The sequence below is a fragment of the Hyperoodon ampullatus genome (assembly GCF_949752795.1).
Source record: "Hyperoodon ampullatus genome assembly, chromosome: 15".
Classification (NCBI taxonomy): domain Eukaryota; kingdom Metazoa; phylum Chordata; class Mammalia; order Artiodactyla; family Ziphiidae; genus Hyperoodon; species Hyperoodon ampullatus.
The window spans coordinates 64,350,800-64,376,987 of NC_136928.1; positions in this window are offsets into that span (position 1 = coordinate 64,350,800).

The window sequence follows — 26,188 nt, forward strand, 5'->3', positions numbered from 1 at the left end:
GAAAACAAAGGAAATAGGAACACATGCTACAACATGGATGAACTTAGAGGACATTATGCTAAGTGAAACAAGCCAGACACAAAAGGACAAGTACTATAGATTCCACTTCTATGAAGTACCTAGAGCAGTCAAATTCATAAAGACAGAAAGTAGAATGCAGGTTACCAAGGACTGAGGTGAGGGCGAAATGGGAGTTATTGTTTCATGGATACAGAGTTTCTGTTTGGGATGATGAAAAATTTCTGGAATTGATCATGTTGATGGTTGTACAACATTGTGAATATACTTAATGTCTTTGAATTGTCCACTTAAAATGGTTCAAATGGTAAATCCTATGTTATATATATTTTACTACAATAAAAAAGCCCTCAGGGAGAAATGCTTCACTTGAAGAAAAGGAATGTTATGCTACCAGAGTGCCTTTCAGTAGTGAGTCCAGGACGATTATAATGTTTGTTTAGCAATCATTAACTGCTCATCAAAGAAGAAGCAGCCAAAAACACTCAAGAGATGACAGGACAAGAGAAACAGCTTTGCAATGTTAATATAACTCAATGAGGAAATGAGGATTTGATTCAGTAAAACTCAGCTTTTATGCAACTTTCTTCCGAGCCCACCTATTGTCCAAAGCAAACAAACCTGCATCAATATTCAAAGGAGCTACAAGAAAACCCAGTGGAATTTGACCACAGGTACCTTTAACTCATTCAACGATGAACATTTATGCCATATGTTTCTTGGGCTTTTAAAAGGCAATGTTCCGTGCCGATGGTCCCCAGCTGCATAGATAATTGTAAAACCAACGCCATATTCCACTGACACCCTTTCTAATTACATCTTACCTTCATTAGGCTATTAAAGTGATAGATGGTAGCAATTACATTGAACCCCACTGAAAACTCTCTGTGACACGCAGTGACGAGAACATGAGTTATTTACCCAGAAGCCAGGAAGAACTTGGCTGCCTCCACCAAGCTGAACCAAGAGAAACCCCCTGTGGCTACCAGCAGCACACAGAGTCTCACAGCCATGGCAGAAGGCAGAGGGGCAGAGTATACAGTTGGGGCTCACTTTTCTACTGGCCTCACCAATGCCTCGAGGTGGAAGATGAAAACTATTGTCAGGTGTTATAGAGTTACTCAAAACAACGTGAACATTCTTGGAAGAGAGTCTCCAAAATGCTGAATTACTCCCAACCATTCTATATGCCGAGTGGTTGAAGGAACCAAAGAAGTTGAACCTGGAAAAAAAGAAGACAAGGTGGCCATTTATTGACATTCCAAGATGAATTCTATGTGTTAACGTCTACACGGCCCAAGGAGGATGAGTTTGGTGCAGACAACAGAACACCCCACTCTAACAGGTTTCAATAACTAGGGCATTTACGAGTTTGTATAACTGGAGGTCCAGAGGTAGATGGGCTTCAGGGTTGGTTGATTCAGGGGCTTAATGATATAATCTAGGCCTCAGGTTCTTTCCATTCCTCCACTCTGCTATTCACTTTATCAGCTTTACCATAAATTGGTGACTCCAGTGTGCTTTTGATGGCCACCAGTAGCAATAAGGGCTACATGTGCTCTTGCTCTTTTCCGATAGGAAAGCAAGAGCTGACTTCCCATAACTCTCAGAGAAATGAGGAGAGCTCTTAGAAGCCTTCAGCAAATATCTCTGATCTCACTGGCTGGAACTGGGTCACGTGCTCATTTGTAAATTATTCATTGTGGTAGGGAGGTTGGGATTACTGTGGTTGGTTAAGACTAATCATGGCTCACCTGGAACTGCTGCAGGTCAGCTTCCCCTGAGATGTCAGGGGAGAAATTCCCGGCGGATCTCAGGGGCAACCTGAGCAGTATTGGGCTCTGCTGGGAAGGAGGAAAGGAGATTGATATTTGGCAAGGCCATGGACACTGTTTGCTATAGGGGAAAACAAGGACCAATAGGTAGAGGCAGAGATGACTCATAGAAAGAAAAGCTTCTAGCACTGGGGGCAGATATGCTGCATCCATTCCACAGCTGCCCTCTTCCATACCCGTGGCAGACATGGTTAATTAATCAATCACCCTGCCACTGAGCCTGGACAGCCTCAGCATCCTCCTTAACTTGGCTGTCCAGGCAGTCATTAATAGTAAATTAGAGACAGCTCTCAAAGAGAACCCCTTTTTTCAGCTAGGACTGCCCAAAGATGGAATAGGCAGGCTGAGAAGATAGTGAACTCTCGGTCACTGGTGGTATTCAAGCACAGGCTGTGTAATCTGCATGCAGAGATGCTGTAATGGGTAACTGATCACAGGTAAAGGTTGGGATCAAATTGTCCCTGAGATTCTTTGTTTAGAGAGGGCTCAGCAAGAAACTGGAGTACTAGCACAAGCTGCAGATTAGCAATAGTGGAAGGGCTTGAGACCCTGTCCTAGCTCTTTGCTTTTTCTCTGTGGTCCTGAAGCTTCATATTCCTTACACGGGATATTACCCCAGGCATCACCAGTCCTTCTCCAGAGCACCCATCCTAGTCGCAAAATATCAATACCTTTGCCTGGGGCTTTAATTTGTGCACAGTCTTTGCTTTTAGCTTCCAAATTCTGGTTCTCATTAAAACACACACACGCGAGATAGGCATTGCGGTCATTTTACTGATGCACGCACCTGAGAGGTTGGTTGCCTTACCTAAGATCACACAGCTAGGTTGATGGTAGGGCTGAGATGGGACCTTGGGTCTCCTCTCCTCTAGCCCAGAACGCTCCTCTGGAAGCACAGGGCTGCAGAGCTGAGGTGTCCTCACCTGGGTATACACATAATGGAGACAGTACTGAGGTGGGCATGAGGGCCAGACACCAAAAGCGTGGTCCTCATGCTGGATACCACAGGAGGCCTGAGTACCAGCGATTCTGAGGACTCTGAGTGTGGGTGGGTCTTCTCTCCTGTCTGGGCTTCGCTTCTTCCATCTGCCTCCTCACCTATAAACAGGAGATGCTGGTAGGCTAAGATGCTGTAGGGCCAAGATGAAAGGTGAAGACACTTCCTCCAGCTTCTCCCTCTGGATCAGATACTCCAGGTCCATCTGAGCTGCATGGGTTCACAGGGGCTCCTTCTTTCCACTGATTCCTGGAGGCTGTAACCTGGCTGGGCAGGAGTAGGAAGGTAGGGAGGTGGCCTGAGATTAAAGCCACACCTTGGCCAGACACACAGCTTCTGTATCTCTGCTCTGTCTCTTCCCTAAGCCCTTTTCAACTTGCAAAAATATGAAAAGACCAGCAGAACGTGAAGGGAGAAGCTGAAAGGACTTCTCTGAAAAGACCACTTGATCTCAGTGGTTTCTGACAGCATAGTTAGCACTCTGAGCCCTCCTCTGTGCCAGGCCCAGTGGAAGGCACTCCATGCACTTTATCTGGGCAGTTCGTGCTGTCAGAGCTGTGACACGCTGGTGTTTCAATCAGCTCTGAGGGGTGCTGCTAGAAATTCAACAGGTGGGTAGCACAATGCCTCATCTTAGTAGATGTTAAAAAAATAATTCACTGACAGACTAAATGAGTGCATAAACCCATTTTATAGATGAGTAAATCAGGGCATGTTATCCCTAGTTGATAGACCAAGGCTATATATGACTTACGGCAGAGCTGGGACTGGAACTAGGTCTTCTGCCTCCTAGTCTGGTCTGGGGCAGGACTGGACAATCTCTGCTAGCCCTCTGTGCTCTCCAATGGCTGGACACTTGGATTCTGGATCAGCAAATTAGTCTGTAGGGCAGTGCTAGGCAGTAGAACATTCTGCAGTGATGGAAATGCTCTATACCGCACTGTCTTATACAATAGCCACTAGCCACATGTGGCTGTGGAACACTTGGCATGTGGCTAGTGTGACTGAGGAGCAGAGACTTTAAGTCCCGTGGCTAGTGGCTACCATGTTGGAACAGCACAGCTCTAGCGTGTTCTCTTCCCCAAGGCCCAGCACCACAGCCTCTGCCAAATTGTGATGCAGTGGAAGTTTGCCGTTGGTGATGACACTTGGAGAAACTTTCCTACATCCTTGGCAGAACACACCAGGTCCCCCAGATGCTCCAGTTATTCTCAGTAGCTGTGCTTCTTTCTACAGAAGGGAGATGAAAACAAAATTGGAAGAGCTGAAGCTGAAAGACTATTGATTTTTAATCCTTTTTTATCATCTAAGAATTTCAAGGTGTATTCCTCATGTCATGCCATTCCTCTCCTGGGAACTGGGAGTACTGACCTGTAAGGCCTGGACAGCATCAAGTGATGTGAATTAAACCCACTTTAAAGAAAACCTCTCTAGTCAACATTAGTTTTTCCTCAGAGAAGTGTTTGGATCTTTACTACCTATTATTTTCCTTTGGGTTCTTGCCAGGAGAGGATTTTTAAAAAATAGATTAAAGCATGTATCCATTAACCACTGATTTAATTTCTAAGCCCTTATTCTTCTAAATTATTTTCTAATCACATAATAGAACTATGGCACATCTGAGCTAAAAAACAGCTTAGGCAACCTCCAGTCCATAAAATGAAACAGTTACTACCTATCCAAGCTTGTGCAACCATTGGACTGTGTTCTCTCCATTATAATTGTATGGGGTATGTAAAATTCTCCCCATTTTACAGATGGGTAAGAAGCTAAGCTAGCATTTATATCAAGATCTGTCTGGCTCTGAGGCTGGGACTCTTGCTCTGTACCTTGAGCTTTTCAATCATTTCATGGACAAGGAAATGGAGACCCAGAGAGTTGTAAGAACTCCAGCAGTCAGGGCCTGACCTCGTGTTTTTGTGCTCCATTTAGTTCTACCCTCTTCAACCTCAGATTTACAGTCCCACACTCCACATCTCACCCTCCTTTCCTCTTTAGCAGTATCCTTTTCCCCATAAAAAAGTCACAATACCTTCATTTGCCATCCAAGCTCCCCCCCACAATTTGGTCAACCTTCCGTGCACCATCCCCCAACCCTGCTCAGTCAAGTGAGGTGTCTGAGCAAGTCCAATACTTGCATTCCTTCTACACTCTCAGAATTGAGCTGTTTTTCATGCCACAATAAAAAATATATATATGTATACACACACACACACATTACATACCTGTATACTGAGAAAGACGTTTTGGCATTAAACACAAAGATGTTTATTACAGCAATATACATTACAGTAAAAGTAAAAACAACATACATGGTCAACCATAACCGAAATGTTAAGAATAAATTATTTCAACTCTGTAGATTAGTAAAGAGCCACTGAAATGGAAGTAGGCACCCATGACAGGGGAGCATTTGGCTCCCCACAATGGTCATAATGAAAGGAAGAGCAAGTCTATCTCCCTGAGGCGTCCTGGGCATATTGTATATGAGCGAAACCAGAAATGGCTGGCATGGACCCCAGGATAATAATAACAACAAAAACAGTGATAATGCGAGTTAATCAAGCTTTGTATTCATGTCTAAGTTAAAGTTTCCAGCACTTGCCAGCTTCTCCTTGGAGCAGTGCCTGAGGTAGCTGGGAGAATAAAAACCACAATGGACTTGGAGTCAGAAACCATTAGTTCAAGGCTTGCCTGGTTCACTGAGACTTCAGGGTGCTCATCTGTAAAATGGGGAGGATTCCATCTCCTGAGGAGCTGTGCTGAGCACAACTGGTAGCTGGTAGCACTCCCAGGAGCGTGTCTCCCTGCTGTTCTGTCGTTCAGGGCTTTCTCCAAGCACAGGGAGAGTGAGCACAGCTTCAGCATGGCACCCTGGCAGAAGAGGCGGCCCACCACTGCTGTCTCGACTTGCCCGCCCACCAGGTTCTTCCATAATCTGAATCAAGTCGATGTGCAGCAGTCTGTCCACACGGTGGCAGGCGTGGAGAGGCGTGGACCCACCATGGCTCCCCCTGGGGGCCCTGCTGTATTTGTGGGTTCTGCTGAACCAGAATATTAGAACTGGGCCTAACAGCAATGATGGTAATAGCCACACATACCCTCGGGACTTCTCATGCTTTAGCAACCATTTAGAGGACCATTTCCAGACTCTGGTCAATGCACAAAGCAATTATTACTACATAGTTTCATAGAAGATTATTGTCACCAAATGTTCTTACAAATTGTTTGGTTCAACTGTGTGTGGCTAGTGGAAACCATTCAGGAATGATTTCAGCTCTGTACTGTTATACTGAAGCACTCGACCTGGAATCTGTCCTCCAAGGCCACACAGGTTGGGAGCTGGCTCCTTATCTGAATCGCTTTCTAAGCCCCTAACTCAGAATCCTTCATGATAGCTAAGAACAGTGACTTTCAAAATTTCTAAGCAGCAGAGGATTTTTTTCCCCAAATGAAATCTCGTCTGGGACTTATGTGTTTATTTTATAATTTCTAATTAATAATACTTTTTTCAAAGTCAATCTGTGACAGTACTGAGGTTGTTTTGATTAACAAATAAGATTAAATCAGAAACTGCAGATGACAGTTGCATTTTTTATATCAGCTTCAGTATCTGATTTATATCTGTATTTTATTTGGGTTGTATTGTATTAATAATGCGTAATAACTAATACTTCAGCACTGCTCTGAGTGCTTCAAACATTTTAACTCATTTAGGCCTCAGAACTCTAAGAGATTATATTAGCATTCCCAGGGGAGGAAATGGAGGCCCAGAGACCTGGTTAAGTGGCCCAAAATCACACAGCTGGGGAGTGGCCAGAGCTGGGGTTCAAACCCAGGCAGCCCAGCTCCATAGTCCAGGATTGGAATAACTATTTTCTTCTGCTGCTCCAATGAAAAGCCTAATATATATAAATACGTAGTTGTAAAGAGTAATTTTTTAATTGCCTGCCCTTCAAACTCGGGCTATTCTTTAATTAAACTGGGAGGGCAGAGAAGTCTTATTCCATGTTCTAATAAAAAATAATAACCTCGCCCCTGAAGCACCCCCATTAGGATTCGGGGAACAGTTTGAAATTCCTGACCTAGAGCACCAGGGACATACTGAAGGAACAATCAGTCTGTCAAAACACACATGCAGAGGACCCTCGGGGTACACCAGAGACAAAGACATTGGTGGGCATTTCACCAAATGGAAATCTCCATAGTCTCTGGCACTACCAAGATTCCCCATTACAAATCTTCCAGCTGGTAAACAGAATGATGCCACTGACATTTAATTGAAATGTCAGCACATTTAGAAAGCGCCCTGATGAAACTGCCAAGTTAAAGTTATCGCTGATGAGTTAAGCTAAACGGAAACAGAAAATCACCACTAATACATACCACCCCGGCACATACACATACACGCACTGTAGTATCAGATGGAGAGAAAGCAGAGAGCTTCAGCTGTCCAAGAAAAACTTACAGATAGTTTTTAAATGGAGTTTTATTCTGGCTATGAAAAACGATGGTGCAATTGGAAAAACTTGTGGAAGTAATCAGGTCTGAGACAGGCCAATGGCCATATAAATCAGTTCAACAAGAACACATTGATTAAATTATGTTTGGATAGTAATATTACCTTGCATTTATTTTCAGAGCTTATGGTTTATAGAGGCCATGGTGGATGGCGAGAAATGGTCCCAATTCTTCACCACTCCCTGCATCCTCACCTTATGCCTTTGTAACTTTGCACGTTGGGCTTAACCATGTGATTTGCTTTGGCTAATGGGTTGTCAGAAGACGTGACATTTATCTTTGCCCTCTGCCATCGCCTTTAGAAGAACATGCCCCTGGAACAGAGGCAAGGCATCCCAATTGTCCCGAGGCCATCCTAGATCAGCAATAGCTAGCCAATTCCCAGCAATATGAATGAGCCCAGCCCATTCATATCAGCAGAGCCATTCAGCTGTGACCTGCAGCTGACCACAGTCACATGGGCAAGCAAGCAAATCGGGAGCAGCCAAGCGCAGATCAACTGAACCCCACAGACTCCTGACCTAATTCAGTGTTTACTGCTGTACGCTACTGTGGTTTTGAGGGTTTTGTTCAGCATCACTAATGTGGCAACAGATATCTGATGAGGAGACTTGCCTTGTATGACTTCCTGTGTCCCCTCCTTGGGAAGGAATGTAGGGCAGGGGTTACACCCCCCATTTCATAAATGAGAACACTGTGATTCATATAGGCTAAGTGGACTGCTTTTATTCCACAGCTGCTTCTTCTGATGCCGTGTTCTCTGTTCATGCTTAAGTCATGCAGCCTCTCTGAAGTACTTAGCCAACAACATTAACCCAGAGGCTGAATCCATTTTTTTCTTTTAGATCAAAGAGGCAGTTTTTATAGGTTGAAAGCACAGAAGGAGAGCAAAGGTTTCAGGAGTTCTTGGGCCCCAGAGGCAGAAACTGCACAAGCATTTGGCTTTGCAGACCTGCTCCCACTCTCTCACCTGGGATACCTCCCTTCTTCCCTTGGTTCCGCTCTGCTTTGAAGAGATATGTGATTCAGCCCATGTCAGATGTGTGTTCTCTTGCCATCTCTCTGTGGCTGATTTCAAATGCTTCACAGAAATCCCTGCCAGGTAGGAAAACCACTGGGGAGTTATGAAGAAATGATCAAAAATAATTTTTTTTTTACCTTGCAATGCTCACTTTAAAATCTATTCTAGCCCCCAATTTCCCCCAGCCAAGGCCCAAACTCAAGTCAGATCCTTTACAGTCTGGACCAACCTACTTTGAGCATCACCACCTCCACACCCTCCCCCCAAATTTCTCTCTATTTCAGAACGAGAAATGTCCTTCTCCTTCTGAATAAGTGGCCCAAGACCACACAGCTAGAGAGTGGCGGAGCTGGGGTTCGAAGCCAGGCAGGCTAGCTCCATAGTCCGTGATCTGTGAAGAACATGCCCATGGAACAGAGGCAAAATTTCAAAAGCATTTTAAAATTCATACTCTTCCATCTGCTCAGAATTCTCATCTCTTCTTTTCCTTCATCTGATGAACCTCTAATCTTTCCTATAAGATCACACTCACTTCTTAAAAAACACTTTAAAGACCCACTCACTTTATTGTTTTTTCATGCATTTATTTTGTCTGCTGGGGAGCTTCCAAAGACCTTGTTGTCAAAACCTCATGACATGGGACTTCCCTGGTAGTCCAGTGGTTAAGAGTTCGCCTTCCAATGCAGGGGGTGTGGGTTTGACCCCTGGTTGGGGAGCTAAGATCCCACATGCCTCGCAGCCAAAAAACCAAAACACAAAACAGAAACAATATTGTAACAAATTCAATAAAGACTTTAAAAATTGTCCACATCAAAAGGCATCTTTAAAAACAAAACAAAACAAAAATTCTCATGACATCCTGGTTCATGAACGGCCCTCAGAAATCATGGGAAATGGTAGACTCTGTTAAAGGAAGACAGAATTATTCCCTTTTATAAACAGCTAAGTCTAAATAGGTCCATTTACATTAAGTGGATTAACACCTGCTCACTGGGAAGATTCTCAAGCACTCACGGGTTAAATAAATCCCAAATTTCTCTAGCCTGTAAAGGCACTAATCACATTGATTTTAAGTGCCTCTCATAAGGCACTGATCTACTCTCCCGCTGGATATGAGCTTATCAAAGGCAGATGCCCTAATTTCATACTTTTACATGTAGCTGTCCAGTTTTCCCAGCACCACTTATTGAAGAGACTGTCTTTTCTCCACTGTATATTCTTGCCTCCTTTATCAAAGATAAGGTGACACAAAAATAAACTCAAAATGGATTAAAGACCTAAATATAAGGCCAGACACTATCAAACTCTTAGAAGAAAACATAGGCAGAACACTCTATGACATAAATCACAGCAAGATCCTTTTTGACCCACCTCCTAGAGAAATGGAAATAAAAACAAAGATAAACAAATGGGACCTAATGAAACTTAAAAGCTTTTGCACAGCAAAGGAAACCATAAACAAGACCAAAAGACAACCCTCAGAATGGGAGAAAATATTTGCAAATGAAGCAACTGACAAAGGATTAATCTCCAAAATTTACAAGCAGCTCATGCAGCTCAATATCAAAAAAACAAACAACCCAATCCAAAAATGGGCAGAAGAGCTAAATAGACATTTCTCCAAAGAACATATACAGATTGCCAACAAACACATGAAAGAATGCTCAACATCATTAATCATTAGAGATGCAAATCAAAACTACAATGAGATATCATCTCACACTGGTCAGAATGGCCATCATCAAAAAGTCTAGAAACAATAAATGCTGGAGAGGGTGTGGAGAAAAGGGAACCCTCTTGCACCGTTGGTGGGAATGTAAATTGATACAGCCACTATGGAGAACAGTATGGAGGTTCCTTAAAAAGCTACAAATAGAACTACCATATGACCCAGCAATCCTACTACTAGGCATATACCCTGAGAAAACCATAATTCAAAAAGAGTCATGTACCAAAATGTTCATTGCAGCACTATTTACAATAGCCAGGACATGGAAGCAACCTAAGTGTCCATCAACAGATGAATAGATAAAGAAGATGTGGCACATATATACAATGGAATATTACTCAGCCATAAAAAGAAATGAAATTGAGTTATTTGTAGTGAGGTGGATGGACCTAGAGTCTGTCATACAGAGTGAAGTAAGTCAGAAAGAGAAAAACAAATACCATATGCTAACACATATATATGGAATCTAAGAAAAAAAAAAGGTCATGAAGAACTTAGGGGTAAGATGGGAATAAAGACACAGACCTACTAGAGCATGAACTTGAGGATATGGGGAGGGGGAAGGGTAAGCTGTGACAAAGTGAGAGAGTGGCATGGACATATATACACTACCAAACGTAAAGTAGATAGCTAGTGGGAAGCAGCCGCATTGCACAGGGAGATCAGCTAGGTGGTTTGTGACCGCCTGGAGGGGTGGGATAGGGAGGGTGGGAGGGAGGGAGACACAAGAGGGAAGAGATATGGGAACATATGTATATGTATAATTGATTCACTTTGTTAGAAAGCAGAAACTAACACACCATTGTAAAGCAATTATACTCCAATAAAGATGTTAAAAAAAAAAAAGGCAGATGCCCTGTTTTGTTCATCTTTCTGTTTCCATATCTCTCCTCGAACTTCCTCACCTCTAACACCAGGGACCTACTATAATGCCTAGCACATATTAGAAGCTCAATAATTGTTTGCAGAAAAGTGAAAACCCAAACAAGCTATTGGGCATTAGACTCCCAAGGGTTCCTCTGAGAAGTAAAGGTACCTCCTCTGAGTCTTTGATGAATTCCCCTGAAAAGCTGGGAGTGCAATAGAAATAGTATGTGCTCTAGAGTCAGATATTAGGAATATCACTTAATCTCATTGGTCCTTAGTTTCCTAATCTGCAAAATGGAGATAGTGGATGGTACCATCTTATTACTATCATTTAAAAAAAACCTCATTTTTCAGGAACCTATGACACATGGGGGAGGGAAGCAGGATAGAGAGTGGTAGGCATGTGTATTTTGAAAATCTTTCCCCACAGGATTTAATAAACTCATCCACCCCCAACATGAGAATCCTCTAGTCTAGGTCTGAAGACAAGAGAATTGGGTTGGAATGGAGGAGTACATGGTGTTCTGGGATAACTCAGAAGCTCTAGATAGTAAAAAGAAAAAAAAAAGAAAAAGGGAAACTGACTCCCAGGAGAATGAAGACAGAAAACATGCAGAGGGCAGGGAAGAGGTAAAGAAATGTCACAGCTCGATGTTACTATCCACATAGACCGAGGATAAATATGGGAAAAGGCCATTAGGATATCATCTTGGATGTCTTATTGTTGACCCTGTGTGTTTTGGGAGGATTCCATGGTCCAAATTCGTGGAGAGTATCAGAAGGATATGAGGGCATGCTCAGGACCATGAGGGGGCAGGGGTGGGTGTAGGGAGAAGCTGTGAAGATGCTTTCATTCTCACTGGCCTTGTGGAAAAAAGAAACTCCAAGATGGAGTGGGTGGTGGCTATGGAGCAGAAACCCAGTAGGCCTGTCACCCGGTCTGCAGGAGAAAAGGCACACAGGGGCTCCAGTATCCAAAAGACAGCCCCAGAGAGGATGTCCCAGCAGAACTTTGGAGACGTGCTCTATCCCCGGGGCTCGGATATTGATTTAGTCAAGGTCTTCATCGTGTCTTTCCTGGACCATTGCAGGAGCCTCCCTCTCAGTCTCTGTACCATCTATTTCTGCTTCCTTTCAAGTATCTTCCCCACTAGAACCACCAAAGTTATCTTTTCCCCTCTGTGTTTATAGGTATATTAAAAGTATAATCATATATAGATTTATGTACTTAATATATGCATATATACATATATTCTTTGTAATTATTTTAGTAAAAGGGTATTGATTATATTATACAGACCCTTCTGTATCTTTCTTTTCTCATTCAGTAAAACCCGTGGAATTTCCTCTAAGTCTTCTGGTAGTTCTCCAATTCATACTTTTTTATGGTTACATAATAATCTGCAGTATAGATGTACCAGTCTATTCAGTTTGGGGCCACTATAAACATCAATAACCAATTCAGCAAATATATATACATATATATATATATATATATATTTTCATTCCACCTGTGTCTGTGTCCTTAGAAACTATCCTTTTTATTTTTATAGGCTAGATTCACAGAAGTGGGACTGCTAGGTCAAAGGATATATGTACTTTGAATACTAATGATTGTTGCTTGCTAGCTTCCAAAATAGCTATAACTATATCACTGTCCCAACCAGCAATGGATGAAAATGCTCTTTATTCTCCACATCCCTGCCAGCAATAGATATGATAGTTCTTTTTAATTTTCACCAGTCTGATAGGTGCAAAAATATACCCCATTGTTATTTTAATTAGACTTCTGTGACTATCAGCGAACTGAGTGCATTTTGTGCCATTTGCATATGCCCTTCTATGAATTGTATTTTGATATAATTTGTTCTGTTTATTGTGATTTAGTCTTTTTGTCAATTTATAATTTCTCTTTGTGTAGTAGTGGAATTGACAGTTTATCTACCATCTGAATTGCAAACATTTTTATGGCTGTATTGTATGTATATTATCTTTGCTCTCTCTTTTTTGCCAGAATGCATAAAGTAAATTTTTTATTGAGATAACATTTGCATATCATAAAATGTACCCTTTTTTAAAGTGTACAATTAATTGGCTTTTAGTGTATTCACAGGTTGTGCAACCATTACTCCTATCCAATTCTGGGACATATTCATCACCCTGAAGAAACCTTGTACCCGTTAGCAATCACTCCTCATTTCCCTCTTTCCCCAGTCCCTGACAACCACAAATCTGATTTCTGCCTTTATGACTTTGCCTATTCTTGACATTTTATATAAACGGAATCATACAATATGTGGCCTTTTGTGTCTGCTGCATTCGTTTAGCTTAATGTTCTCAAGGTCTGTCCATGTTGTAGCATGCATCAGAACTTCATTCCTTATCATGGCTCAATATTCCCTTGTATGGATATACCATATTTTGTTTAACCATTCATCAGTTAATGGACATTTGGGCTGCTTCTCCCTGTGGCCTGTTGTGAACAGTGCTGCTTTGAACACTCGTATACAAGTTTTTGTGCAAATGTGTTTTCATTTCTCTTCAGTCTATACTTAGGAGTGTAATTGCTGAGTCACATGGTAACTCCATGTTTAACCTCTGAGAAACTGCCAAACTAGTTGTTTTCCAAAGAAGCTTCATCGTTTTACATTTCCACTGGTAACATATGAAGCTTTCAATTTGCCCCCTTTTCTATTTTTTGGAAGAATTTGTAAAAGGATTAGCGTTAATTCTTCTCTCAAGCTTTGGTAGAGTTCACCAGTGAAGAAACTAGGTTCTGGGCTTTTCTCTGTGGGGAATTTTTTTATTACTAACTGAGTCTGTTTACTTGTTATAGGTCATTCACATTTTTTTGTTTCTCCTGAAATTAATGTGTAACTTTCTAGAAACATCCATTTTATCTAAGTCTTTTAGTTTGTTGGCTCACGATTGTTCATACTATTACCTTATAATGCTGTTTATTATATGGTCAATAGCAATGCCTCCTAATTTTAGTAATTTGAGTCTTCTTTCTCTTTTTATCAATCTGGTTATAAATTAATCAGTTTTGTAGATTTTTTTCAAAGAACCAACTTTTTTTTTTAATTTCAAATATCTTCTTTAATAGTGAAGGACTATACCAAACACTTCTTTGTTAATACAATTTAATAACCACTGGTTTATATTCATCTATAAATTGGGCTTTCCTTCTAAATCAATCTAGTTTGTCTTTTTTTTTTAACATCTTTATTGGAGTATAATTGCCTTACAATGGTGTGTTAGTTTCTACTTTATAACAAAGTGAATCAGCTATACATATACATATGTTCCCATATCTTCTCCCACCCACCCTCCCTATCCCTCCCCTCTAGGTGGACACAGAGCACCGAGCTGATCTCCCTGTGTGATGCAGCTGCTTCCCACTAGCTATCTATTTTACATTTGGTAGTGTATATATGTCCATGTCACTCTCTCACTTCGTCCCAGCTTACCCTTCCCCATCCCCGTGTCCTCAAGTCCATTCTCTACGTCTCCATCTTTATTCCTGTCCTGCCCCTAGGTCCTTCAGAACCTTTTTGGTTTTTTTTAGATTTCATACATATGTATTAGCATACGGTATTTGTTTTTCTCTTTCTGACTTACTTCACTCTGTTATGACAGACTCTAGGTCCATCCACCTCACTACAAATAACTCAATTTCATTTATTTTTATGGCTGAGTAATGTTCCATTGTATATATGTGCCACATCTTCTTTATCTATTCATCTGTTGATGGACACTTAGGTTGCTTTGATTGTATTCATTTTCTCTATTATTTTCTATTCTATATTTTATTTCTTTCCATTCTAATATTTATTATTTCCTTCCTTCTCCTTGCTTGAAGTGTAGTTTACTTTATTTGTCTAGTTTTTTAATTAGGGTGGACAGGATTTTGTTTTGAAATCTTTCTTCTTATTTCATATAGTACTTTACAATTATAACTTTTCTACCAAGCACCACTTTTGCTGTATCCCATAAGTTTCAGAAACTCATGTCTTCATTTTCATTCTTCTTAAACTGTTTTCTAATTTTCCTTATGATTTCTTCTTAGACTCATTGCTTATTTAGGAGTTTGTTGTTTAATATTCACACATTTGTGAATTTATCAAATTTCCTTCTGTATTGATTTACAGTTTCTTTCCATTGTGGATGAAGAACATACTGTCTGATTTTAATCCTTTTAAATTTGTTAAGGCTTGTATTATGGCCTAACATATGGTCTATCCTGGAGAATGTCCATATGCACTTGAGAATGTCTATTCTGCTCTTGTCGGGTAGAGTGTTCTATAGATGTCCATTGGGTCTAGTTGGCTTGTAGTGTTGTTGTTCTATATGTAGAAGTATTCTATTTTTTTATTGATTTTCTGTCTAGTTGTTCTATCCATTATTAAAAGTGGGATATTGAGAACTCAATCTATTATTGTTAAAATGTCTATTTTTCCCTTCAATTTGTCATATAATATTTTGCTTCTTGCATTTGGGAACTCTGTTGTTAGGTGCATATGTGTTTATACTTTTTATATCTTCTTGATGCCCTTCATTGTCTCTAATAACAATATTTGTCTTAAAGTCTATTTTCTGATATTAGTACAGGCATACCTTGGACTTTCCTGGTGGCATAGTGGTTAGGATTCCAGGCTTTCTCTGTCGTGGCCTGCTTTCAATCCCTGGTCAGGGAAGATCCCACAAGCCATGTGGTGTGGCCAAAAAAAATAAAATAAAATTTTAAAAATGTACAGGCATACCTCGAAGATATTTCAGGCTTGGTTCCAGACCACCACAATAGAGCAAAGATCAAAATAACATGAGTCACACAACTTTTTTGGTTTCCCACTGCATATAAAAGTTATATTTACACTATACTGTAGTCTATTAAGTGTGCAATAGATTTATGTCTAAAAAATTTATGTACATACCTTAATTTAAAAATACTTTTTTAACTAAAAAATACTAACGATCATCTGAGCCTTTAGTAAGTCATAATCTTTTTGCTGATGGAAAGTCTTGCTTCAGTGTTGATGGCTGCTGACTGATCAGGGTGGTGGTTGCTGAAGGTTGGGTGACTGTGACAATTTCTTAAAATAAGACAACAGTGAAATTTGCCATATTGATTGACTTTTGCTTTCATGAGTACCTTCTCCTTTCATGAATGACTTCTCTGTAGCATGCAATTCTGTTTAACAGCATTTTTGCCCACAGTAGAACTTCTTTCAAAATTAGAGTCAATCCTCTGAAACCCTGCTGCTGTTTTATCAACTAAATTTATATAATATTCTGAATCCTTTGTTGTCATTTCAGCAATTGATTAAGTTTACCATCTTATGTGGGAACAGTTCATGGTACCCCAAAACAATTACAATGGTAATATTGAAGATCACTGATCAGAGGTCACCATAACAAATACAACAATAACAATAAAGTTTAAAATACTGTAAGAACTACCAAAATGTAAAACAGACACAAAGTGAGAAACTGCTGGTGGAAAAATGATGCCAGTAGACTTGCTCGATTCAGGGTTGCTACATGGCAAGGATAAGAGCCAAGGCCAGAGCACTTTAGGGCAGTTCTCTTTAGGACAGTATCTTCCCACTTGACTCTCTCTCTCTGCTCCCTCTTTGCATCACCTTCAACCAGCTGTCACCCTAATGGGAGACAATGGAAGGAAAAGTGTCAGAGAGTGAAAGGAAATCCATGGGCCATGGGGTCCATCAAGTGTATGTGAGTGTGTGTGTGTGTGTGTGTGTGTGTGTGTGTGTTTTGTGTGTTTGCCTCCTTTCTACGCTATATACAGCCCTCTGTGTGGCTGCACTGGGCTCCTGGAAATGAGCAGAGAAGTCTCTGATCTTGACAGGATCTGTGAGGAGAGAAGTCATCACTCCTGGCTCTTCCCAAGTCACTCACCTTCTAGAAGATGCCCAAAGCCCACCCAGCCTGGGCTGTGGCATACTTTACCACACCAGGGTCAGAGGTGAGCCCTGAACGGAGAACCAAACAGCCTTGAAATGTCACTGTTACCCAGAACCCAGATCCCTAAACATCATTCAAATTGATGAACATATGTCCCATCTCACTCCATCACCTTGGCAAACAGCAACCCAAAGACAGCCTCTGACCCCTGTCCTGCTCTGGCCCCCGTGGCCCAGACACAGAACAAAGAAGAGCTCACAGGGATGTCAAGTTCTCGCATCCTCCAGCATCAAATTTAAAAAACTGCATTACCATCAATAGATGTGGTTTTATTGTAATTGCTTGGAATTTGAATAGCATGCTATAACCATCCCCATAAATTGGACTTCTTTAGATTTATTAAGCTATTTATTGAATGGTGGGTAATAAACACTCAGGATTAACAGCTCTGCAACGGCTCCAAGACAGTTACATAAAGAGTTGCTAAAATCCCATGAAATAATTATGAATCAGTTACCATGCTGACAAACCATAATTGTCAAAAGTTTCAGTGCAGACTTGGGGGCCTTATTTAACAGTTTGTTCTCGTTTGCAGCTTTGAAGTTCCTCTTCCTTTCTCCTGGCATCCCCTTTCTTTCCTCTCTTTTTCTACCTTCTTCCCATTCTCTCTGTCTTCTTCTCCTCTCCCACCATTCTTCTTCCTTTCTTTCACTTATAACATATGGGAGAAGTAGCATGGTGTGAAGAAAAGAGCAGAGATGTGGAATCTGTGACATCTGAACTCAAGACAGGGATCAGCGACCTGCTACCTCTGGGACCCTGGGCAAGTCTCTCTTAGGCTTTATCTCCTTATCCATCAGTATGGAGGCATATGCAGAGCATCCAGGATATAACAGGCTTTTGATGACTCTTGGCTTCCTTCTCCACTCCTGCCCCTCCTGCTTAGTTCATCCTGAGACTGACTGGTTCTCCTGCAGTCCCATTCTCTCCGTGTCTCTTTCCCATAGCTCCTCTTATGTCACAGCTCAGCTGGGCTGTCAAGGCCCTGGTCCACCTTTTGGCCCACTGCCTTTCAGCTTTGCCACCAACTTTATCACTTTATCTAGGACCTAGCATTATCTGGATTTTAATTCAAATCAGATGAAAACAAACTTTTTAAAGTCATGGTAAAATATACGTCACATGAAATTTACCACTTTAACTTTTTTTAAGTGTACAATTCAGTGATGTAAAGTATTTACATGGCTGTGGGACCATCACCACCACCCAACTCCAGAACTCTTCATCTTGCAAAACTGAAACTGTGCGCATTAAACAGTGACTCCCCATTGCCCTCTCCCCTCTTCCCTGTTAATCACCATTCTAATTTCTGTCTCTGTGAATTTGACTAATCCAGTTTCCTCATACCAGTGGAAACATACAGTATTTGTCCTTCTGTGACTGGCTTATTTCACCTAGCATAACGTCCTCATGGTTCATTCATGTTGTAACATGTGGCAGATTTCCTTCCTTTTTTTTTTTTTTTTTTTTTTTTGCTGTACGCGGGCCTCTCACTGTTGTGGCCTCTCCCGTTGCAGAGCACAGGCTCCAGATGCGCAGGCTCAGCGGCCATGGCTCACGGGCCCAGCCGCTCTGTGGCATGTGGGATCCTCCCGGACCGGGGCACGAACCCATGTCCCCTGCATTGGCAGGCAGACTCTCAACCACTGCGCCACCAGGGAAGCCCCAGATTTCCTTCCTTTTAAGGCCGAATACTATTCGGTATATGTTTACACTACATTCTGTTTATCCATTCATCCATCAATAGATACTTGGGTTGCTTCCACTTTTGACTATTGACAAATAATGCTATGAATATGGGGGTGATAACATCTGTTTGAGTCCTTGCTTTCAATTCTTCTGGGCATGCACCTAGAATTAAATTACTGAATCATATGGTAATTTTATATTTAAGTTTTTGAGGAAGTACCATGCTGTTTTTCATAGTGGCAAAAATAGTTTTAATATATTTTCCTTAATTTTAAGGATAATATACATGCTTTATGAACAATTTGGAAAATATGGAAATGACTGTAAAAGAAAATAAAAGTTACTCATAATACCATCATTCAGAGATAACCTTTGTTTACATTTTGAAATGTTTCTGTCCAATCTTTGTTCTCTGTAACTTTACCCTTATGGGCTTCAGATGATTTTATTTGTGTTTTTCAAGCAGAATTATTTAGATAGTACTATCTATACAATTACGATTTTTTTCTTTTATTCCACATTATATTGTGAGCATTTCCAAGTGTTGATAAATGTGCATGTGTATGCGTGAATGGCTATACAGTATCCCACTGCATAAATGTTTCATTATTTATAGGACGTAGCTAAATTAGATCAATAAAAGTATCTATTAAAATTATTCTTGTATAAAATTCTTTTCCTTTTTATTCCAGCTTTATTGAGATATAATTGGTACATAAAATTGTGTAAATTTAAGATGTACATGTTGATATGATACACTTACATATTGTAAAATGATTACCACTGTAGTGTTAACTAATACTTCCATCAACTCATATAATTATCATTTATTTTTGTGATGAGAATATTTAAGATCTACTCTCTTAGCAACTTTCAAGTATGTAATACAATGTTGTTAATTACAATCATTGTACTGTATATTAGAGCCCCCAGACTTATTCAGCTTGTAACTGAAAGTTTGTATACTTTGCCCAACATTTCCCTGTTTCCTCCAGCCCCCATCCCCTGGTAATCGCCATTATACTCTCTGTTACTGTGAACTTGTCTATTTTAGATTCCAAACGTAAGTGATATCATACAGTATTTGTCTCTCTCTAACTTATTTCACTTTGCGTAATGCCCTCAAGGTCCATCCATGTTGTCACAAATGGCAGAATTTCCTTCTTTATCATTGCTGAATAATATTCCACTGTGGAGTGTGTGTGTGTGTGTGTGTGTGTGTGTGTGTGTGTGTGTGGCAACTTGCATTGCTTCCACTTTTTTTTTTTTTTTTTTTTTTGCTGTACGCGGACCTCTCACTGTTGTGGCCTCTCCCGTCGCGGAGCACAGGCTCCAGACGCGCAGGCTCAGCGGCCATGGCTCACAGGCCCAGCCACTCCGCGGCATATGGGATCTTCCCGGACCGGGGCACGAAACTGTGTCCCCTGCATCGGCAGGTGGACTCTCAACCCCTGTGCCACCAGGGAAGCCCTGCTTCCACTTTTTGACTACTGAGTATATATATCTCACATCTTCTTTATCCATTCATCCCTTGATGGACATTTAAGTTGTTTCCACATCTTGGCTATTGTGAATAAACCTGCAAAGAGCATAGAAATGCAGATATCTCTTCAAGATCCCGATTTCATTTCTTTGGATATATACCCAGAGGTAGGAGTCCTAGATCATATGGTAGTTCTGTTTTCAATTTTGGGGAGAACCTCCATACTGTCTTCCATAGTGGCTGTACCAACTTACATTCCCACCAACAGTGCACAAGTGTTTCTTTCTCTACACAAACTCACCAACACTTGCCTCTAGTCTTTTTTTTTTTTTTTTTTTTTTTTTGCGGTATGCGGGCCTCTCACTGTTGTGGCCTCTCCCGTTGTGGAGCACAGGCTCCGGACGCGCAGACTCAGCGGCCATGGCTCACGGGCCCAGTCGCTCCGCGCGGCATGTGGGATATTCCCAGACCAGGGCACGAACCCGTGTCCCCTGCATCGGCAGATGGACTGTCAACCACTGCGCCACTAGGGAAGCCCTGCCTCTAGTCTTTTTGATGATAGACATTCTAACAGATGTGAAGTGATATCTCATTGTGGTTTTGATTTCCATTTCCCCAATGACTAGTGATGTCAAGAATCTTTTCATATATCTGTGGGCCATTTAGATGTCTTCTTTGGAAAAATGTCTATTCAGTTCCTCTGCTCATTTATTTATTTTTATTTTTTTAATTTATTTTTATTTTTGGCTGCGTTGGGCCTTCGTTGCTGTGCACGGGCTTTCTCTAGTTGCAGCGAGTGGGGGCAACTCTTCATTGTGGTGCACGGACTTCTCGTTGCAGTGGCTTCTCTTGTTGCGGAGCATGGGCTCTAGGCACATGGGCTTCAGTAGTGGTGGCACGTGGACTCAGTAGTTGTGGCTCATGGGCTCTAGAGTGCAAGGTCAGTAGCTGTGGTGCACGGGCTTAGTTGCTCTGCAGCATGTGGGATCTTCCCAGCCCAGGGCTCGAACCCATGCCCCTGCATTGGCAAACGGATTCATAACCACTGCGCCACCAGGAAAACCTGTCTGCTCATTTTTTAACTGGATTGTTTGGGGGGTTTGCTATTGGTTTGTATGAATCCTTTATATAGTAACTGCTTATGAGATACATGATTTGCAAATATTTTTCCTATTTCATAGGTTGCCTTTTCATTTCATTGACTGTCTATTTTGCCGTATAGAAGCTTTTTGTTGCTTGTGCTTTTGGTACTGTATACAAAAAATTATTGACAACTCCAATGTCAAAGGAGCTTTCCCCATGTTTTCTTTTAGGAGTTTTATGGTATTAGTTCTTACATTTAAGTCTTAAATCCATTTCGAGTTCATTTTTGTAAATGGTGTAAGACAGGGATCCAATTTTATTCTCCTGCATGTAGTTATACAGTTTTCCCAGCACCGTTTATTGAAGAGACTACCTTTTCCCCATTGAGTATTCTTGGCTCCCTTGTCTAGTATTAGTTGACCATATTTGTATGGGTTTATTTCTGGGCTCTCTATTTTGTTGCATTGGTCAATGTGTCTATTATGTCAGTTCCATACTGTTTTGAATACTATATCTTTGTAGTATAATTTGAAATCAGTAAGTGTGATACCTTCAGGTTTGTTCTTCTTTTTCAGGATTCCTTTCACTATTAGGGGTCTTTGTGGTTCCACACAAATTTTGGGGTTATTTTTCTATTGATATGAAAAATGCCATTGGAATTTTGATAGAGATTGCATTGAATTTATAGGTGGCTTTGGTTTTTGGTTTTGATGAATCATCATTTTGATGATTTTGTATTTAAGTAGTTAATTTGAGTAATTATACTTTAAGTGACCATATGAACATTTAACTGTGAGTTACATGATTTCCCCTTTGTATATTTTTTATTCCTTTATCAAAAATTAGTTTACCACTGATCTATATGTATATATTTTTGCCATTACCATATTGTTTTGATTACTATACATTTGTCCTCTAGTTTGAAATCAGGACTATGATTCCTCCAATTTTATTCTTTCTCAAGATTGTCTTTTGTGGTTCCATACAAATTTTAGGATCTTTTTTCTAATGCAATGAAAAATATAATTAGAATTTTGATAGTGATTGCACTGAATCTGTAAATAACTTTGGGTAATATGGGCATTTTAGCATGGAACACCTTTCCATTTACTTGTGTCTTTCTCAATGTATTTTACCAATGTCTTTTAGTTTTCATATGGCCTTTCACCTTCTTAAATTTATTCCTAAGTATTTATTCCTTTTGGTACTTTTACAATCCCATGTAAATGGGATTGCTTTCTTAATTTCTTTTTCTAATACTTCATTGTTAGTGTATAGAAATGAAACTGATTTTTGTATATTGATTTTGTATCCTGCAGCTTTACTGAAATCATTTATTAGTGCTAACAGTTTTTTGGTGGGACCTTTAAGATTTTCTATATATAATATCATGTCATCTGCAAAAAGAGTCAGTTTTACTCCTTCCTTTCCAATTTGGATGCCATTTATTTACTTTTCTTGCCTAATTGCTTGGGCTAGGATTTCCAGTACTATGTTGATTAAAAGTAACAAGAGTGGGCATCCCTGTCTTTTTCCTGATCTTTGAGGAAAAGATTTAAGCTTTTCACCATTGAGTTTGATGTTAGTTGTCAGCTTGTCATATATGGCATTTATTATATTGAAGGACATTTCCCCCATTCCCAGGTTTTTGAGAGTTTTTTTCTTTTTTCATTTTATTTAATTTATTTTTTTATACAACATGTCCTTATTAGTCATCAATTTTATACACATCAGTGTATACATGTCAATCCCAGTCTCCCAATTCATCCCACCATCCCCCCCCACCACCCCATGGCTTTCCCCCCTTGGTGTCTGTACGTTTGTTCTCTACACCTGTGTCTCAATTTCTGCCCTGCAAACCAGTTCATCTGTACCATTTTTCTAGGTTACACATATACGCATTAATATACGATATTTGTTTTTCTCTTTCTGACTTACTTCACTCTGTATAACAGTCTCTACATCCATCCACATCTCAACAAATGACCCAAATTCGTTCCTTTTTATGGCTGAGTAATATTCCATTGTATATATGTACCACATCTTCTTTATCCATTCATCTGTCACTGGGCATTTAGGTTGCTTCCATGACCTGGCTATTGTAAATAGTGCTGCAATGAACATTGGGGTGCATGTGTCTTTTTGAATTATGGTTTTCTCTGGGTATATGCCCAGTAGTGGGATTGCTGGGTCATATGGTAGTTCTATTTTTAGTTTTTTAAGGAACCTTCATACTGTTCTCCATAGTGGCTGTATCAATTTACATTCCCACCAACACTGCAAGAGTGTTCCCTTTTCTCCACAGCCTCTCCAGCATTTGTTGTTTGTAGATTTTCTGAGGGATGCTCATTCTCACTGGTGTGAGGTGATACCTCACTGTAGTTTTCATTTGCATTTCTCTAATAATTAGTGATGTTGAGCAGCTTTTCGTGTGCTTCTTGGCCATCTGTATGTCTCCTTTGGAGAAATGCCTATTTAGGTCTTCTGCCCATTTTTGGATTGGGTTGTTTATTTTTGTAATATTGAGCTGCATGAGCTGTTTATATATTTTGGAGATTAATCCTTTGTCCATTGATTCGTTTGCAAATATTTTCTCCCATTCTGAGGGTTGTCTTTTTGTCTTGTTTATGGTTTCCTTTGCTGTGCAAAAGCTTTGAAGTTTCATTAGGTCCCATTTGTTTATTTTTGTTTTTATTTCCATTACTCTAAGAGGTGGATCAAAAAAGATCTTGCTGTGATTTATGTCAAAGAGTGTTCTTCCTATGTTTTCCTCTAAGAGTTTTATAGTGTCCGGTCTTACATTTAGTTCTCTAATCCATTTTGAGTTTATTTTTGTGTATGGTGTAAGGGAGTGTTCTAATTTCATTCTTTTACATGTAGCTGTCCAGTTTTCCCAGCACCACTTATTGAAGAGACTGTCTTTTCTCCATTGTATATTCTTGCCTCCTTTGTCATAGATTAGTTGACCATAGGTGCATGGGTTTATCTCTGGGCTTTCTATCTTGTTCCATTGATCTCTGTTTCTGTTTTTGTGCCAGTCTCATATTGTCTTGATTACTGTAGCTTTGTAGTATAGTTTGAAGTCAGGGAGTCTGATTCTTCCAGCTCCAGTTTTTTCTGTCAAGACTGCTTTGGCTATTCGGGATCTTTTGTGTCTCCATATAAATTTTAAGATTTTTTGTTCTAGTTCTGTAAAAAATGCCATTAGTAATTTGATAGGGATTGCACTGAATCTGTAGATTGCTTTGGGTAGTATAGTCATTTTCACAATATTGATTCTTCCAATCCAAGAACATGGTATGTCTCTCCATCTGTTGGTATCATCTTTAATTTCTTTCATCAGTGTCTTACAGTTTTCTGCATACAGGTCTTTTGTCTCCCTAGGTAGGTTTATTCCTAGGTATTTTATTCTTTTTGTTACAATGGTAAATGGGAGTGTTTCCTTAATTTCTCTTTCAGATTTTTCATCATTAGTGTATAGGAATGCAAGAGATTTGTGTGCATTAATTTTGTATCCTGCAACTTTACCAAATTCATTGATTAGCTCTGTGGTTTTCTGTTGGCATCTTTAGGAATCTCTATGTATACTATCGTGTCATCTGCAAACAGTGACAGTTTTACTTCTTCTTTTCCAATTTGTATTCCTTTTATTTCTTTTTCTTCTCTGATTGATATGGCTAGGACTTCCAAAACTATGTTGAATAATAGTGGTGAGAGTGGACATCCTTGTCTCATTCCTGATCTTAGAGGAAATGCTTTCAGTTTTTCACCATTGAGAATGATATTTCCTGTGGGTTTGTCATATATGGCCTTTATTATGTTGAGTTAGGTTCCCTCTATGCCCACTTTCTGGAGAGTTTTTCATAAATGGGTGTTGAATTTTGTCAAAAGCTTTTTTGTACCTATTGAGATGATCATATGGTTTTTATTCTTCAATTTGTTAATATGGTGTATCACATTGATTGATTTGCATATATTGAAGAATCGTTGCATCCCTGGTATAAATCCCACTTGATCATGGTGTATGATCCTTTTAATGTGTGGTTGGATTCTGTTTGCTACTATTTTGTTGAGGATTTTTGCATCTATATTCATCAGTGATATTGTTCTGTAATCTTCTTTTTTTTTTACTATCTTTGTCTGGTTTTGGTATCAGGGTGATGGTGGCATCATAGAATGAGTTTGGGAGTGTTCCTTCCTCCACAAATTTTTGGAAGAGTTTGAGAAGGATGGGTGATAGCTCTTCTCTAAATATTTGATAGAATTCACCTGTGAAACCATCTGGTCCTGGACTTTTGTTGGAAGATTTTTAATCACAGTTTCAATTTCATTACTTGTGATTTGTCTGTTCATATTTTCTATTTCTTCCAGGTTCAGTCTTGAAAGGTTATACCTTTCTAAGAATTTGTCCATTTCTTCCAGGTTGTCCATTTTATTGGAATAGAGTTGCTTGTAGGAATCTCTTAGGATGCTTTGTATTTCTGCGGTGTCTGTTGTAACTTCCTCTTTTTCATTTGTAATTTTATTGATTTGAGTCCTCTCCCTCTTTTTCTTGATGAGTCTGGCTAATGGTTTATCAATTTTGTTTATCTTCTCAAAGAACCAGCTTTTAGTTTTATTGATCTATGCTACTGTTTTCTTTGTTTCTATTTCATTTATTTCTGCTCTGATCTTTATTTCTTTCCTTCTGCTAACTTTGGGTTTTGTTTGTTCTTCTTTCTCTAGCTCCTTTAGGTGTAAGGTTAGATTGTTTATTTGAGATTTTTCTTGTTTCTTGAGGTAGTCTTGTATAGCTATAAACCTCCCTGTTAGAACTGCTTTTGCTGCATCCCATAGGTTTTGGATCGTCGTGTTTTCATTGTCATTTGTCTCTAGGTATTTTTTTATTTCCTCTTTGATTTCTTCAGTGATCTCTTGGTTATTTAGTAACATATTGTTTAGCCTCCATGTGTTTGTGATT